Consider the following 17,992-nt stretch of genomic DNA (forward strand, 5'->3'; position numbering starts at 1 on the left):
CATACCCCACGAATCTGCACTTCAAGGCCTTATCTTGAAACTTATGTCGCATTGAACTGTCAACATGAACATAACATACACACCCAAATACTCGCAAATCATGATAATTTGGATGAACACCATGTAAGGAAAGGTAGGGTGATTTGTTTTCCAAGATATTCATGGGCAATCGATTTATGATATGAACGACTGAATGAAAGGCCTCTGCCCTTAAGGTAACTGGAAGGTTACTATCATGCATCATGTTCATGGCACTCTCGACAATATGGCTATGCTTGCGTTCAGCAATCCCATTCTGTTGAGGTGTACGAGGACAAGACACCTGCCTACGTATTCCGTTTGTCTGAAGAAATTTAATAAAGTCATTTGAGGAGAATTCACCCCCTCCATCACATTGAAAACAAAGGATATTATCAGAGAATTGATTTTGAACAAAGGAATGAAAATTCTGAAATAACTTGAATGTTTCAGACTTATATTTCATAAAGAAGATCCATGTATACCGAGAATAGCTATCAACAAAAATGAGGTAATACCTGATGCCAGACATGGAGGGAACTGGAGCCGGACCCCAAACATCAGAACAAATAATTTCAAAAGGCTTTGAAGCTCTTTTATTAATAGAATGAAATGGAAGGATATGACTCTTACATTAAAGACAACTAGAACATTTCTTATCATCAACATTTAAATTTAGACTTGACTTGGGAATAAGACTGCTAGAAACAAGCTTTTCAATAAAACGACTACTACAATGACCCAAACGACCATGCCAAAGATTTGGCTTATTACACTCAGAAAGGCTAAAAACATTTTTAGAAGAAGTTGAAGAAGATGATGATGCGAGCTTCGAAGTGGAAGGATTCTCTTGAAACACGTACATATTCCCTTGTCACTTTCCTTCAGCGAACGTTTCCCTCGTGTGGAGATCCTTGACACGAACAAAAAAAGGAGTAAACTCAACTAAGGCATTGATGTCATCAACAAGCTTAGAGACATAAACAATATTTTTCTTGATATTCGAAGCATAAATGACATTTGAAAGAGCAAGGGAAGAAGTAGACATAGGTATGACAGAGTTTCCAATGTGGGAAATACAATGGTGAGACCCATCTCCAGTGACTATACTATTTTTACCAGCATAGGGAACACAAGTTAGGAGCTTGCCAACATACCAGTGACATGAGTGGCTACACCAGAATCAACATACCAAGTGCCCTGATCATTTTGCTTTAAGTTCAATTCATCTAAAGCAGAGAGTAACAACTCCTTCACTGTTCTTCAATTTATCTGGCCCCTTGTTTGTCTCTGGCCGTTTACCTTTATTTTGAGGATTGAACCAACAATTTGCTTTGATATGCCCCCTTTTATTGCATAGAAAACAAGTCAGTATTGGTCTTTGCCTTTGCCCACTAGGATGAATATTAGGTGTAGGTAATATTTCACGACTTCCTTGTCCATTTCTTTCTTGACTCCCTCTATCTCGAAAATCATATGTACCACGTCCTCGCCCATATGCAACTCCTGTGGCAAGAACAGTGTGTGCTTCACCTTGAGAATGAGTATCTTCAGAAAATCCTTTTAGGGTCATCTCATACTGCAAAAGTTTGGCACGAAGATCTTCAAAAGCAGGTAACTCTGACAAACACAATAAGGAAGTAACCATCATATGATAATCCGATCCCAGCCCACTCAAAGTCTGTTGCACCATATCTTTGTCAATAACTGCACATCCCACGATGGCCAGCTGATCTGTAATGGTCTTCATTTTGTTCAAGTACTCTATGATGGTCATGGAGTCCTTTCTTAACATTTGAAATTCTTTCTTCAAAAATAATATTCTGGCCTGAGAAACTTGAGAATATGTCTGAACCAATCGATGCCATAATTGCATTGCAGAGCAGTCATCTGGAATTGTCACAAGCACTTCTTGTGATAATGTAGAAGTGATGTAGGCAACCAACGCCTGATCTCGCTTCATCCAGGATACATATTCTGGATTTTTGACATAGGTAATAGAAGGATCTCCCTCACCATTCTTTGCTTTTTGTGATACGAACTCTGGAGGAACAGAAACAAAGCCATCCAGATGTCCAGAAAGGTCCTGACTTCTTATGAATGGAATGATTTGTCGCTTCCAAGTTAGAAAATTGGAATTGTTGAGTTTCTCAGACACGAGTTGACTAAGAAAGTTTGAGGAAAGACCAGACTGAGAGTGAGGAAATGAGTCCATATTCTATCAAAACCAAAAATATAAGAAGAGATAAGAATTAAGAAAATGACTTTACGACAAGGACCCAATTGCAGTTGAGATCTAATGAAAATCAGAACAGAAACTTAATATCAGAAATTCTGCTGCAAGCCTTTTTGAATGATAAAACTGAGGTAGAAAACTAGAACTATTTACCAAGAAACTGTTCTGAATTAGAGTTTGATCAAAGAGACACGTTACTTTAAAATTAACGTGTGTAATTTCAGAATATGAGGGAATATGGATTTATAACTCTGGGATAGAAACAGACAGTGTGAAACAAAGAAGAAGATAGAGAAAGATCAACTAATGTAATATTAGTTAATCAGGACAACAAGATCTGAATCTGATATGCAGTCAACTTGTAAAAGAAAAAATATTTAACGTGACCCTATTCAAGCCTTGGAATCACGCAAAGATCAAATGATGTGAATCTGATCTTGCGTGAGTATTTGTGCTGTTAACATATAAGATCACGTGCAGTGACAAGTCAAAAGGGAGACAAAAATATGATAACGTGAAGAAAATAGAGAGGAAACAGTGAAACAAAAATATGTAGAGAAAGAAACAGGTATGCTAATGAAAGAAGGTTCAGCAATCAGTGAAACCGAAAAATGCAGAGAAACAAGTAGGAGAGATGATTCAAAGGCAAGTGAGTGGGAAGAGACTTTACCGGATGAAGGAATAAGATCCTTAAGCTTGGATATGTAGCTCTGATACCATGATAGAAATCGTGGTTCCCTGTTTCATACACAAGAGCAAACACCACCGAATGGGAGAGAGAGAAGAGAAAGCTGCAGGATTTTCCCCAAATGAATCACACCGACTGTGGTATTGGGCTTCACGTTAAATACATGCTGTTACAATTACTAGGGTACGAAAATACCCATTATACAACAAATGTAAATTACAAAATGCCATTAGTGACTTTAATGAACATGTGCTAATTAGAGTGCTAGTTGGATGAACTCAGATTGGGTTTGGATAAGATCCAAACCCAGTCGTGTGTACACACTTCTTTTCAGTTCGGATGCGCATCCATTGGGCCTTTGTTTGCCTTTGGGGATTTACTCTCTTGGTCACTGGCCGTCCCCTTAGGAGCGGACTAAGTCAGTCATTCGGAGTATAATAAAATACATAGCATAATGAACCCCCGAATCGATTCCGACTGTTTCTACGTTTTGCCTTGTGCGTACCCACAACGACGTTTAAGACAGGATATAACTTACACACATGATTATGAGATGTGCATGTTGTGACGTGCATTGCTTGCTTGCTTGTTAACTCGGTAGTTCGGTACACTACTCGTTGAGCTATGCACGCCTGTCGAGGCGTTACTCTAAGTTGGTTAAACTGCTTGCGCAGCGCAGGTCTCTGTTAGATAATGACTAGCTTCTCATAGTAGTCAATTACTTATACTATTAACATTATGCTAGTTATTACCTTTTGTGATATAACTGCTACTGTATGATTGCTTATCATGTGTAGCTTATGAATTGCTTGTGATGCAATAGCTTGTGCCTTACGATTAATGTAGCTACTTGTCAATGGACTGAGTCATCCAATGATACTTGTATATGTATTGCGAGTGTTGTTATGAATGCTTGTCTTACGCAATTGTTTTGTTTGACTGTTGGATAGAGTTAGTTACTCTTCACCTATAATATCTGTTGGATTGCTATAATTGCTTGTTTAGCACTATGGTCCTTACTGCTCTTGTATGTAGCTGTTTGCTTTACTAAAGCTTTGCTTACTCCACAACACATTTGGTTAGATCTGCTAGTCTTGCTTTTCCTGCTTGATCTAGCGATTATCTTGCTTATTGCAGCTTTTGTTCTTTCTTGTCTTTTGCACCCCTACTAGTCTGTTGTGAGATTGACCTATTCCATGGGCAGGTGGTGAACATGTTATACAGCTTGCGATGGCACGATGACGTGATGCGTTGAAGGCAAGGCCCTTTCCTGACGTTGCGCTCCTGGGGATACTTTTGATAAATGTGGTATAAAGTTTCTTGAAAGCATCTCTTCTGATTAGAACTCTGGATTTCTAAAACTTTATTACCAAAACGTGGTTCTTCTTTTCATTTCAATAAAATATATACTTGAGTTGCAAATCGGTTTATAAGGGGCGTTTGCTTGTGTGTTGTAATGTGCCCAAGGTCTAGGGACTTGCTGTTTTGAACCTGATCTTCCGCTGAACTTCTGTTTTAAACTCTGATAAATGATTGATTTCAAAGCTTTCAACCTTTTTCATAAAAGGTTTCAAGTCCACGATTTTGGGGCGTTACAGTTTTTGGTATCAGAGCAACAGGGAAAGTAGTAAACCTTGATCATCCGGCATCTGCATCGCACTGTGAGTACTATTTCTCTTAAATTATTTTGCATTTATTTTAATTAAAGAATGTGTTTTTGCTTAGATATCGTTCAATGAACTGATCAAATCTATAGACGCATTAACCAGAGCAGTTGAGCAGCTCCAAGCGATGATCCAGAACTTAGTTCATAAGGTTGATAGGTTGGGTTGCAAGATCATCAACCTAGGGCGGAGTGTCAGCCCTCATGTTTTGTCCGGTCCGATATGCCTTCGGGACCCTGATGGTTGTAACTTTTGCAGAAATGTGGGTCATTCTGCTGAAGTATGCCACTTTAAATAACGTTGCGATAAAAAGTCTGTCGAAGATAGTGCTGACAACAAGCGTCGACCTGCTAAAAGACAAAAACTAAGTGAACAAAATGAGCCTCAACGACCGTTAAACCCAAAGTGTTTGAGATGCGATCGTGTTAATCATGGACAGTCATGTCCCCGAGACTCGGGTGACTGTTTTTATTGTGGCAAAATGAGCCACTTTATCCGTGATTGTCGTATAAAGAAGGTCGATGACCTCCAGCGAGTGGGCAGTACACTCCAACCTCCTCAGTAACAGTAACAAAAACGCATAGAAAACATCGAATAGACACTTTGATAGTCTTAGTTTAAGACCTTTTGTGTGTTTTGTTACGTATTTTTGTTAAGTAAAAGCTTATCGATGGAATTACGTATGACTTTGGTGTCCCTGTGATCTTAATGATTATGATGCTTATGTAGGTAAATGACACGTCACGCCTAAAACTGATTAGTTTTTGAGTAGTTGTCTCGTTACGCCTACAAATGATTAACTTTTAGGTGATTGACTTATATGCCTACAAATCATTAGTTTAGACCACTTAGATAAATGATGCCTCACGACTACAAACGATTAGTTTTTTTTTATGATGCATCACGCCTACGTAACTGTGTTGAAGGTTGCATTATGATTGGTTGTGTGATTATATCATCTTTGTATAACATGATTGACGAATATCATGAATATTGGACTAAAATATCTTGTAGATATGTGTCTGTGTTTCACGTTGAAGTAGTCGAATGCGATGTGCTTTGATGTAATAATTGTGAATGCATATGATGGTGCAATGATTTAAATTTTCTTGTTTGCACATATAACTCAAGGATGCGGTTTCGAGATCCTTGTCCTCTCTACTTTTTCGTACTTTATTTTCCTGCTGCCCCGCGCTTTGCGCCATGGCATTTACTTGTATATGTCTGCCTTTTTACTCCAGGACATTCTGGTCCTCTTTTACGTTCCCGCACTTTGCTTTTTGCATTTACTTTTATTGCCCCGCGCTTTATGCGCCCTGACCTTGCTGCTTGCTTTACTCTTCGTACTTTACGTTCCTGTGCTGCTATGCTGACTGTGCACTTTTGTATGTGTTTGTCTTTACCTTGTTGACGCACTTTGTGCATATGCTTTGCTCGTGCATGTATTCTTATCTCTCTCGTATGCTTCTTTACTTGCTTACACTTATCGTCTAATCGAGGTACAACCCTATGCCTCGTGAGTCGTCCTTTACACTTGCGTAGTCAGTATGGGATCTCATACCTCACGAGTTGCTTACGTAGTTGCCTGCTTGTGTGTTTCGATGATCGAGGTATGATCTCATACCTCGTGTGTAGCTCTAGCGTTCTACACTCGCGATGCAGCTTCACCCATCGAGTCTTGCCCCTCGATTTGCCATTGTATTAGTATGTGCACAGGTTTGCCCCTTGTCAGCTTGCACTCTCTGAGTGCAGCTTCGAGTATATAGTGTATATCGTTTCACTTGTCTTAAAGGACACGACGTACACACTTATGCACTTCGGTTCTTCAAAGATGATGGTCTTAGGTGCAACCCTATTTTCAAGGATGTATATCTTGTAAAGCAGTGATAGCGGCCGAATCTCCCAAATCGATGTATTTGGGATAGGTGTGTTACAACCTCAGTTCACCTATCCGATACGACTCAGATAACCTTGTTTAGGAGCCTGTGCACGAGTAGGTCGGGGATTCTGGCAAGATACTTGCGTCATCGCTAGATCGGTGTTGCATCACTTCTGATGCAAGACCTAGTTTCTAGGCTTTCTGGTCAAACCCAGATAGTAGCGCCTTCCTTCCTTCGTGAAGGTATTTTTGTTGGATTTCTCACGAGTAATCCATGTACCTCCTCTTGTAGTTGTATCCTTAGTCACGTACGAGATGTTTGAGCTACGAAGAGCAGGACGAGAGGTCTATGTCTACCTCGAACATGCAATGACATGTGTTTGAGATTACAAGAGTGATGTTTCTACCCTCGCTATGAGTTGACCCCTCTCATCGTGGTTGTACTTTTGAACATGTACGTTGCGTACTACGGTGAGTAGGATGAGAGGTGTATGGTTGCCTCGAACGCGCAATGGCGTGTATAATTCACATAAATGATAATCATGCGCCTTCACAGGCAAGATGCTCGATTGGGTTGAAAGACATGGGACGACGGTTAAGAAACCCTCCGTCGTGCTCATTCGGGACAGTTCATTAAGAGAGATGATGGATGATACAAAACTCCGATGGCCAGTCATTAATGTTAATCTCGGGCAAAGATCCGACTTTCCTAGTCATCGGAGGTTAGTGGTGATCTTTCAGGCCACTTCTGCAGAAGTTCGGATGCGCATCCATTGGGCATTTGTTTGCCTTTGGGGATTTACTTTCTTGGTCACTGGCCGTCCCCTTAGGAGCGAACTCAGTCAGTCATTCGGGGTATAATAAAATACATAGCATAATGAACCCCTGAATCGATTCCGACTGTTTCTACGTTTTGCCTTGTGCGTACCCACAACGGCGGTTAAGACAAGATATAACTTACACACATGATTATGAGATGTGCGTGTTGTGACGTGCATTGCTTGCTTGCTTGTTAGCTCGGTAGTTCGGTACACTACTCGTTGAGCTATGCACGCCTGTCGAGGCATTACTCTAAGTTGGTTAAACTGCTTGCGCAGTTCTCTGTTAGATAATGACTAGCTTCTCATACTAGTCAATTACTTATACTATTAATATTATGCTAGTTATTACCTTTTGTGATATAACTGCTATCATATGATTGCTTATCATGTGTAGCTTATGAATTGCTTATGATGCAATAGCTTGTGCCTTACGATTAATGTAGCTACTTGTCAATGGACTGAGTCATTCAATGATACTTGTATATGTATTACGAGTGTTGTTATGAATGCTTGTCTTACGCAATTGCTTTGCTTGACTGTTGGATAAAGTTAGTTACTCTTCACCTATAGTATCTGTTGGATTGTTATAATTGCTTGTTTAGCACTATGGTCCTTACTGCTCCTGTATGTAGCTGTTTGCTTTACTAGAGCTTTGCTTACTCCACAACACATTTGGTTAGATCTGCTAGTCTTGCTTTTCCTGCTTGATCTAGCGATTATCTTGTTTATTGCAGCTTTTGTTCTTTCTTGTCTTTTGCACCCCTACTAGTCTGTTGTGAGATTGACCTATTCCATGGGCAGGTGGTGAACATGTTATACAGCTTGCGATGGCACGATGACGTGATGCGTTGAAGGCAAGGCCCTTTCCTGACGTTGCGCTCCTAGGGATACTTTTGATAAATGTGGTATAAAGTTTCTTGAAAGCATCTCTTCTGATTAGAACTCTGGATTTCTAAAACTTTATTACCAAAACGTGGTTCTTCTTTTCATTTCAATAAAATATATACTTGAGTTGCAAATCGGTTTATAAGGGGCGTTTGCTTGTGTGTTGTAATGTGCCCAAGGTCTAGGGACTTGCTGTTTTGAACCTGATCTTCCGCTGAACTTCTGTTTTAAACTCTGATAAATGATTGATTTCAAAGCTTTCAACCTTTTTCATAAAAGGTTTCAAGTCCACGATTTTGGGGCGTTACAGTTTTTGGTATCAGAGCAACAGGGAAAGTAGTAAACCTTGATCATCCGGCATCTGCATCGCACTGTGAGTACTATTTCTCTTAAATTATTTTGCATTTATTTTAATTAAAGAATGTGTTTTTGCTTAGATATCGTTCAATGAACTGATCAAATCTATAGACGCATTAACCAGAGCAGTTGAGCAGCTCCAAGCGATGATCCAGAACTTAGTTCATAAGGTTGATAGGTTGGGTTGCAAGATCATCAACCTAGGGCGGAGTGTCAGCCCTCATGTTTTGTCCGGTCCGATATGCCTTCGGGACCCTGATGGTTGTAACTTTTGCAGAAATGTGGGTCATTCTGCTGAAGTATGCCACTTTAAATAACGTTGCGATAAAAAGTCTGTCGAAGATAGTGCTGACAACAAGCGTCGACCTGCTAAAAGACAAAAACTAAGTGAACAAAATGAGCCTCAACGACCGTTAAACCCAAAGTGTTTGAGATGCGATCGTGTTAATCATGGACAGTCATGTCCCCGAGACTCGGGTGACTGTTTTTATTGTGGCAAAATGAGCCACTTTATCCGTGATTGTCGTATAAAGAAGGTCGATGACCTCCAGCGAGTGGGCAGTACACTCCAACCTCCTCAGTAACAGTAACAAAAACGCATAGAAAACATCGAATAGACACTTTGATAGTCTTAGTTTAAGACCTTTTGTGTGTTTTGTTACGTATTTTTGTTAAGTAAAAGCTTATCGATGGAATTACGTATGACTTTGGTGTCCCTGTGATCTTAATGATTATGATGCTTATGTAGGTAAATGACACGTCACGCCTAAAACTGATTAGTTTTTGAGTAGTTGTCTCGTTACGCCTACAAATGATTAACTTTTAGGTGATTGACTTATATGCCTACAAATCATTAGTTTAGACCACTTAGATAAATGATGCCTCACGACTACAAACGATTAGTTTTTTTTTATGATGCATCACGCCTACGTAACTGTGTTGAAGGTTGCATTATGATTGGTTGTGTGATTATATCATCTTTGTATAACATGATTGACGAATATCATGAATATTGGACTAAAATATCTTGTAGATATGTGTCTGTGTTTCACGTTGAAGTAGTCGAATGCGATGTGCTTTGATGTAATAATTGTGAATGCATATGATGGTGCAATGATTTAAATTTTCTTGTTTGCACATATAACTCAAGGATGCGGTTTCGAGATCCTTGTCCTCTCTACTTTTTCGTACTTTATTTTCCTGCTGCCCCGCGCTTTGCGCCATGGCATTTACTTGTATATGTCTGCCTTTTTACTCCAGGACATTCTGGTCCTCTTTTACGTTCCCGCACTTTGCTTTTTGCATTTACTTTTATTGCCCCGCGCTTTATGCGCCCTGACCTTGCTGCTTGCTTTACTCTTCGTACTTTACGTTCCTGTGCTGCTATGCTGACTGTGCACTTTTGTATGTGTTTGTCTTTACCTTGTTGACGCACTTTGTGCATATGCTTTGCTCGTGCATGTATTCTTATCTCTCTCGTATGCTTCTTTACTTGCTTACACTTATCGTCTAATCGAGGTACAACCCTATGCCTCGTGAGTCGTCCTTTACACTTGCGTAGTCAGTATGGGATCTCATACCTCACGAGTTGCTTACGTAGTTGCCTGCTTGTGTGTTTCGATGATCGAGGTATGATCTCATACCTCGTGTGTAGCTCTAGCGTTCTACACTCGCGATGCAGCTTCACCCATCGAGTCTTGCCCCTCGATTTGCCATTGTATTAGTATGTGCACAGGTTTGCCCCTTGTCAGCTTGCACTCTCTGAGTGCAGCTTCGAGTATATAGTGTATATCGTTTCACTTGTCTTAAAGGACACGACGTACACACTTATGCACTTCGGTTCTTCAAAGATGATGGTCTTAGGTGCAACCCTATTTTCAAGGATGTATATCTTGTAAAGCAGTGATAGCGGCCGAATCTCCCAAATCGATGTATTTGGGATAGGTGTGTTACAACCTCAGTTCACCTATCCGATACGACTCAGATAACCTTGTTTAGGAGCCTGTGCACGAGTAGGTCGGGGATTCTGGCAAGATACTTGCGTCATCGCTAGATCGGTGTTGCATCACTTCTGATGCAAGACCTAGTTTCTAGGCTTTCTGGTCAAACCCAGATAGTAGCGCCTTCCTTCCTTCGTGAAGGTATTTTTGTTGGATTTCTCACGAGTAATCCATGTACCTCCTCTTGTAGTTGTATCCTTAGTCACGTACGAGATGTTTGAGCTACGAAGAGCAGGACGAGAGGTCTATGTCTACCTCGAACATGCAATGACATGTGTTTGAGATTACAAGAGTGATGTTTCTACCCTCGCTATGAGTTGACCCCTCTCATCGTGGTTGTACTTTTGAACATGTACGTTGCGTACTACGGTGAGTAGGATGAGAGGTGTATGGTTGCCTCGAACGCGCAATGGCGTGTATAATTCACATAAATGATAATCATGCGCCTTCACAGGCAAGATGCTCGATTGGGTTGAAAGACATGGGACGACGGTTAAGAAACCCTCCGTCGTGCTCATTCGGGACAGTTCATTAAGAGAGATGATGGATGATACAAAACTCCGATGGCCAGTCATTAATGTTAATCTCGGGCAAAGATCCGACTTTCCTAGTCATCGGAGGTTAGTGGTGATCTTTCAGGCCACTTCTGCAGAAGTTCGGATGCGCATCCATTGGGCATTTGTTTGCCTTTGGGGATTTACTTTCTTGGTCACTGGCCGTCCCCTTAGGAGCGAACTCAGTCAGTCATTCGGGGTATAATAAAATACATAGCATAATGAACCCCTGAATCGATTCCGACTGTTTCTACGTTTTGCCTTGTGCGTACCCACAACGGCGGTTAAGACAAGATATAACTTACACACATGATTATGAGATGTGCGTGTTGTGACGTGCATTGCTTGCTTGCTTGTTAGCTCGGTAGTTCGGTACACTACTCGTTGAGCTATGCACGCCTGTCGAGGCATTACTCTAAGTTGGTTAAACTGCTTGCGCAGTTCTCTGTTAGATAATGACTAGCTTCTCATACTAGTCAATTACTTATACTATTAATATTATGCTAGTTATTACCTTTTGTGATATAACTGCTATCATATGATTGCTTATCATGTGTAGCTTATGAATTGCTTATGATGCAATAGCTTGTGCCTTACGATTAATGTAGCTACTTGTCAATGGACTGAGTCATTCAATGATACTTGTATATGTATTACGAGTGTTGTTATGAATGCTTGTCTTACGCAATTGCTTTGCTTGACTGTTGGATAAAGTTAGTTACTCTTCACCTATAGTATCTGTTGGATTGTTATAATTGCTTGTTTAGCACTATGGTCCTTACTGCTCCTGTATGTAGCTGTTTGCTTTACTAGAGCTTTGCTTACTCCACAACACATTTGGTTAGATCTGCTAGTCTTGCTTTTCCTGCTTGATCTAGCGATTATCTTGTTTATTGCAGCTTTTGTTCTTTCTTGTCTTTTGCACCCCTACTAGTCTGTTGTGAGATTGACCTATTCCATGGGCAGGTGGTGAACATGTTATACAGCTTGCGATGGCACGATGACGTGATGCGTTGAAGGCAAGGCCCTTTCCTGACGTTGCGCTCCTAGGGATACTTTTGATAAATGTGGTATAAAGTTTCTTGAAAGCATCTCTTCTGATTAGAACTCTGGATTTCTAAAACTTTATTACCAAAACGTGGTTCTTCTTTTCATTTCAATAAAATATATACTTGAGTTGCAAATCGGTTTATAAGGGGCGTTTGCTTGTGTGTTGTAATGTGCCCAAGGTCTAGGGACTTGCTGTTTTGAACCTGATCTTCCGCTGAACTTCTGTTTTAAACTCTGATAAATGATTGATTTCAAAGCTTTCAACCTTTTTCATAAAAGGTTTCAAGTCCACGATTTTGGGGCGTTACAGTTTTTGGTATCAGAGCAACAGGGAAAGTAGTAAACCTTGATCATCCGGCATCTGCATCGCACTGTGAGTACTATTTCTCTTAAATTATTTTGCATTTATTTTAATTAAAGAATGTGTTTTTGCTTAGATATCGTTCAATGAACTGATCAAATCTATAGACGCATTAACCAGAGCAGTTGAGCAGCTCCAAGCGATGATCCAGAACTTAGTTCATAAGGTTGATAGGTTGGGTTGCAAGATCATCAACCTAGGGCGGAGTGTCAGCCCTCATGTTTTGTCCGGTCCGATATGCCTTCGGGACCCTGATGGTTGTAACTTTTGCAGAAATGTGGGTCATTCTGCTGAAGTATGCCACTTTAAATAACGTTGCGATAAAAAGTCTGTCGAAGATAGTGCTGACAACAAGCGTCGACCTGCTAAAAGACAAAAACTAAGTGAACAAAATGAGCCTCAACGACCGTTAAACCCAAAGTGTTTGAGATGCGATCGTGTTAATCATGGACAGTCATGTCCCCGAGACTCGGGTGACTGTTTTTATTGTGGCAAAATGAGCCACTTTATCCGTGATTGTCGTATAAAGAAGGTCGATGACCTCCAGCGAGTGGGCAGTACACTCCAACCTCCTCAGTAACAGTAACAAAAACGCATAGAAAACATCGAATAGACACTTTGATAGTCTTAGTTTAAGACCTTTTGTGTGTTTTGTTACGTATTTTTGTTAAGTAAAAGCTTATCGATGGAATTACGTATGACTTTGGTGTCCCTGTGATCTTAATGATTATGATGCTTATGTAGGTAAATGACACGTCACGCCTAAAACTGATTAGTTTTTGAGTAGTTGTCTCGTTACGCCTACAAATGATTAACTTTTAGGTGATTGACTTATATGCCTACAAATCATTAGTTTAGACCACTTAGATAAATGATGCCTCACGACTACAAACGATTAGTTTTTTTTTATGATGCATCACGCCTACGTAACTGTGTTGAAGGTTGCATTATGATTGGTTGTGTGATTATATCATCTTTGTATAACATGATTGACGAATATCATGAATATTGGACTAAAATATCTTGTAGATATGTGTCTGTGTTTCACGTTGAAGTAGTCGAATGCGATGTGCTTTGATGTAATAATTGTGAATGCATATGATGGTGCAATGATTTAAATTTTCTTGTTTGCACATATAACTCAAGGATGCGGTTTCGAGATCCTTGTCCTCTCTACTTTTTCGTACTTTATTTTCCTGCTGCCCCGCGCTTTGCGCCATGGCATTTACTTGTATATGTCTGCCTTTTTACTCCAGGACATTCTGGTCCTCTTTTACGTTCCCGCACTTTGCTTTTTGCATTTACTTTTATTGCCCCGCGCTTTATGCGCCCTGACCTTGCTGCTTGCTTTACTCTTCGTACTTTACGTTCCTGTGCTGCTATGCTGACTGTGCACTTTTGTATGTGTTTGTCTTTACCTTGTTGACGCACTTTGTGCATATGCTTTGCTCGTGCATGTATTCTTATCTCTCTCGTATGCTTCTTTACTTGCTTACACTTATCGTCTAATCGAGGTACAACCCTATGCCTCGTGAGTCGTCCTTTACACTTGCGTAGTCAGTATGGGATCTCATACCTCACGAGTTGCTTACGTAGTTGCCTGCTTGTGTGTTTCGATGATCGAGGTATGATCTCATACCTCGTGTGTAGCTCTAGCGTTCTACACTCGCGATGCAGCTTCACCCATCGAGTCTTGCCCCTCGATTTGCCATTGTATTAGTATGTGCACAGGTTTGCCCCTTGTCAGCTTGCACTCTCTGAGTGCAGCTTCGAGTATATAGTGTATATCGTTTCACTTGTCTTAAAGGACACGACGTACACACTTATGCACTTCGGTTCTTCAAAGATGATGGTCTTAGGTGCAACCCTATTTTCAAGGATGTATATCTTGTAAAGCAGTGATAGCGGCCGAATCTCCCAAATCGATGTATTTGGGATAGGTGTGTTACAACCTCAGTTCACCTATCCGATACGACTCAGATAACCTTGTTTAGGAGCCTGTGCACGAGTAGGTCGGGGATTCTGGCAAGATACTTGCGTCATCGCTAGATCGGTGTTGCATCACTTCTGATGCAAGACCTAGTTTCTAGGCTTTCTGGTCAAACCCAGATAGTAGCGCCTTCCTTCCTTCGTGAAGGTATTTTTGTTGGATTTCTCACGAGTAATCCATGTACCTCCTCTTGTAGTTGTATCCTTAGTCACGTACGAGATGTTTGAGCTACGAAGAGCAGGACGAGAGGTCTATGTCTACCTCGAACATGCAATGACATGTGTTTGAGATTACAAGAGTGATGTTTCTACCCTCGCTATGAGTTGACCCCTCTCATCGTGGTTGTACTTTTGAACATGTACGTTGCGTACTACGGTGAGTAGGATGAGAGGTGTATGGTTGCCTCGAACGCGCAATGGCGTGTATAATTCACATAAATGATAATCATGCGCCTTCACAGGCAAGATGCTCGATTGGGTTGAAAGACATGGGACGACGGTTAAGAAACCCTCCGTCGTGCTCATTCGGGACAGTTCATTAAGAGAGATGATGGATGATACAAAACTCCGATGGCCAGTCATTAATGTTAATCTCGGGCAAAGATCCGACTTTCCTAGTCATCGGAGGTTAGTGGTGATCTTTCAGGCCACTTCTGCAGAAGTTCGGATGCGCATCCATTGGGCATTTGTTTGCCTTTGGGGATTTACTTTCTTGGTCACTGGCCGTCCCCTTAGGAGCGAACTCAGTCAGTCATTCGGGGTATAATAAAATACATAGCATAATGAACCCCTGAATCGATTCCGACTGTTTCTACGTTTTGCCTTGTGCGTACCCACAACGGCGGTTAAGACAAGATATAACTTACACACATGATTATGAGATGTGCGTGTTGTGACGTGCATTGCTTGCTTGCTTGTTAGCTCGGTAGTTCGGTACACTACTCGTTGAGCTATGCACGCCTGTCGAGGCATTACTCTAAGTTGGTTAAACTGCTTGCGCAGTTCTCTGTTAGATAATGACTAGCTTCTCATACTAGTCAATTACTTATACTATTAATATTATGCTAGTTATTACCTTTTGTGATATAACTGCTATCATATGATTGCTTATCATGTGTAGCTTATGAATTGCTTATGATGCAATAGCTTGTGCCTTACGATTAATGTAGCTACTTGTCAATGGACTGAGTCATTCAATGATACTTGTATATGTATTACGAGTGTTGTTATGAATGCTTGTCTTACGCAATTGCTTTGCTTGACTGTTGGATAAAGTTAGTTACTCTTCACCTATAGTATCTGTTGGATTGTTATAATTGCTTGTTTAGCACTATGGTCCTTACTGCTCCTGTATGTAGCTGTTTGCTTTACTAGAGCTTTGCTTACTCCACAACACATTTGGTTAGATCTGCTAGTCTTGCTTTTCCTGCTTGATCTAGCGATTATCTTGTTTATTGCAGCTTTTGTTCTTTCTTGTCTTTTGCACCCCTACTAGTCTGTTGTGAGATTGACCTATTCCATGGGCAGGTGGTGAACATGTTATACAGCTTGCGATGGCACGATGACGTGATGCGTTGAAGGCAAGGCCCTTTCCTGACGTTGCGCTCCTGGGGATACTTTTGATAAATGTGGTATAAAGTTTCTTGAAAGCATCTCTTCTGATTAGAACTCTGGATTTCTAAAACTTTATTACCAAAACGTGGTTCTTCTTTTCATTTCAATAAAATATATACTTGAGTTGCAAATCGGTTTATAAGGGGCGTTTGCTTGTGTGTTGTAATGTGCCCAAGGTCTAGGGACTTGCTGTTTTGAACCTGATCTTCCGCTGAACTTCTGTTTTAAACTCTGATAAATGATTGATTTCAAAGCTTTCAACCTTTTTCATAAAAGGTTTCAAGTCCACGATTTTGGGGCGTTACAGTTTTTGGTATCAGAGCAACAGGGAAAGTAGTAAACCTTGATCATCCGGCATCTGCATCGCACTGTGAGTACTATTTCTCTTAAATTATTTTGCATTTATTTTAATTAAAGAATGTGTTTTTGCTTAGATATCGTTCAATGAACTGATCAAATCTATAGACGCATTAACCAGAGCAGTTGAGCAGCTCCAAGCGATGATCCAGAACTTAGTTCATAAGGTTGATAGGTTGGGTTGCAAGATCATCAACCTAGGGCGGAGTGTCAGCCCTCATGTTTTGTCCGGTCCGATATGCCTTCGGGACCCTGATGGTTGTAACTTTTGCAGAAATGTGGGTCATTCTGCTGAAGTATGCCACTTTAAATAACGTTGCGATAAAAAGTCTGTCGAAGATAGTGCTGACAACAAGCGTCGACCTGCTAAAAGACAAAAACTAAGTGAACAAAATGAGCCTCAACGACCGTTAAACCCAAAGTGTTTGAGATGCGATCGTGTTAATCATGGACAGTCATGTCCCCGAGACTCGGGTGACTGTTTTTATTGTGGCAAAATGAGCCACTTTATCCGTGATTGTCGTATAAAGAAGGTCGATGACCTCCAGCGAGTGGGCAGTACACTCCAACCTCCTCAGTAACAGTAACAAAAACGCATAGAAAACATCGAATAGACACTTTGATAGTCTTAGTTTAAGACCTTTTGTGTGTTTTGTTACGTATTTTTGTTAAGTAAAAGCTTATCGATGGAATTACGTATGACTTTGGTGTCCCTGTGATCTTAATGATTATGATGCTTATGTAGGTAAATGACACGTCACGCCTAAAACTGATTAGTTTTTGAGTAGTTGTCTCGTTACGCCTACAAATGATTAACTTTTAGGTGATTGACTTATATGCCTACAAATCATTAGTTTAGACCACTTAGATAAATGATGCCTCACGACTACAAACGATTAGTTTTTTTTTATGATGCATCACGCCTACGTAACTGTGTTGAAGGTTGCATTATGATTGGTTGTGTGATTATATCATCTTTGTATAACATGATTGACGAATATCATGAATATTGGACTAAAATATCTTGTAGATATGTGTCTGTGTTTCACGTTGAAGTAGTCGAATGCGATGTGCTTTGATGTAATAATTGTGAATGCATATGATGGTGCAATGATTTAAATTTTCTTGTTTGCACATATAACTCAAGGATGCGGTTTCGAGATCCTTGTCCTCTCTACTTTTTCGTACTTTATTTTCCTGCTGCCCCGCGCTTTGCGCCATGGCATTTACTTGTATATGTCTGCCTTTTTACTCCAGGACATTCTGGTCCTCTTTTACGTTCCCGCACTTTGCTTTTTGCATTTACTTTTATTGCCCCGCGCTTTATGCGCCCTGACCTTGCTGCTTGCTTTACTCTTCGTACTTTACGTTCCTGTGCTGCTATGCTGACTGTGCACTTTTGTATGTGTTTGTCTTTACCTTGTTGACGCACTTTGTGCATATGCTTTGCTCGTGCATGTATTCTTATCTCTCTCGTATGCTTCTTTACTTGCTTACACTTATCGTCTAATCGAGGTAC

General features: G+C 40.5%; 1 protein-coding gene across 1 annotated transcript in view; it reads left to right on the forward strand.

The window, feature by feature from the left end:
• Positions 1 to 17,992, forward strand: part of LOC149813023 (transcription initiation factor TFIID subunit 6-like) — a 124,046-nt gene that overhangs the window by 24,853 nt on the left and 81,201 nt on the right. The window lies entirely within an intron of this gene.

The sequence above is a fragment of the Nuphar pumila genome, chromosome 16 (genome assembly GCF_984573655.1).
Source record: "Nuphar pumila chromosome 16, dmNupPumi1.hap1.1, whole genome shotgun sequence".
Taxonomy (NCBI): domain Eukaryota; kingdom Viridiplantae; phylum Streptophyta; class Magnoliopsida; order Nymphaeales; family Nymphaeaceae; genus Nuphar; species Nuphar pumila.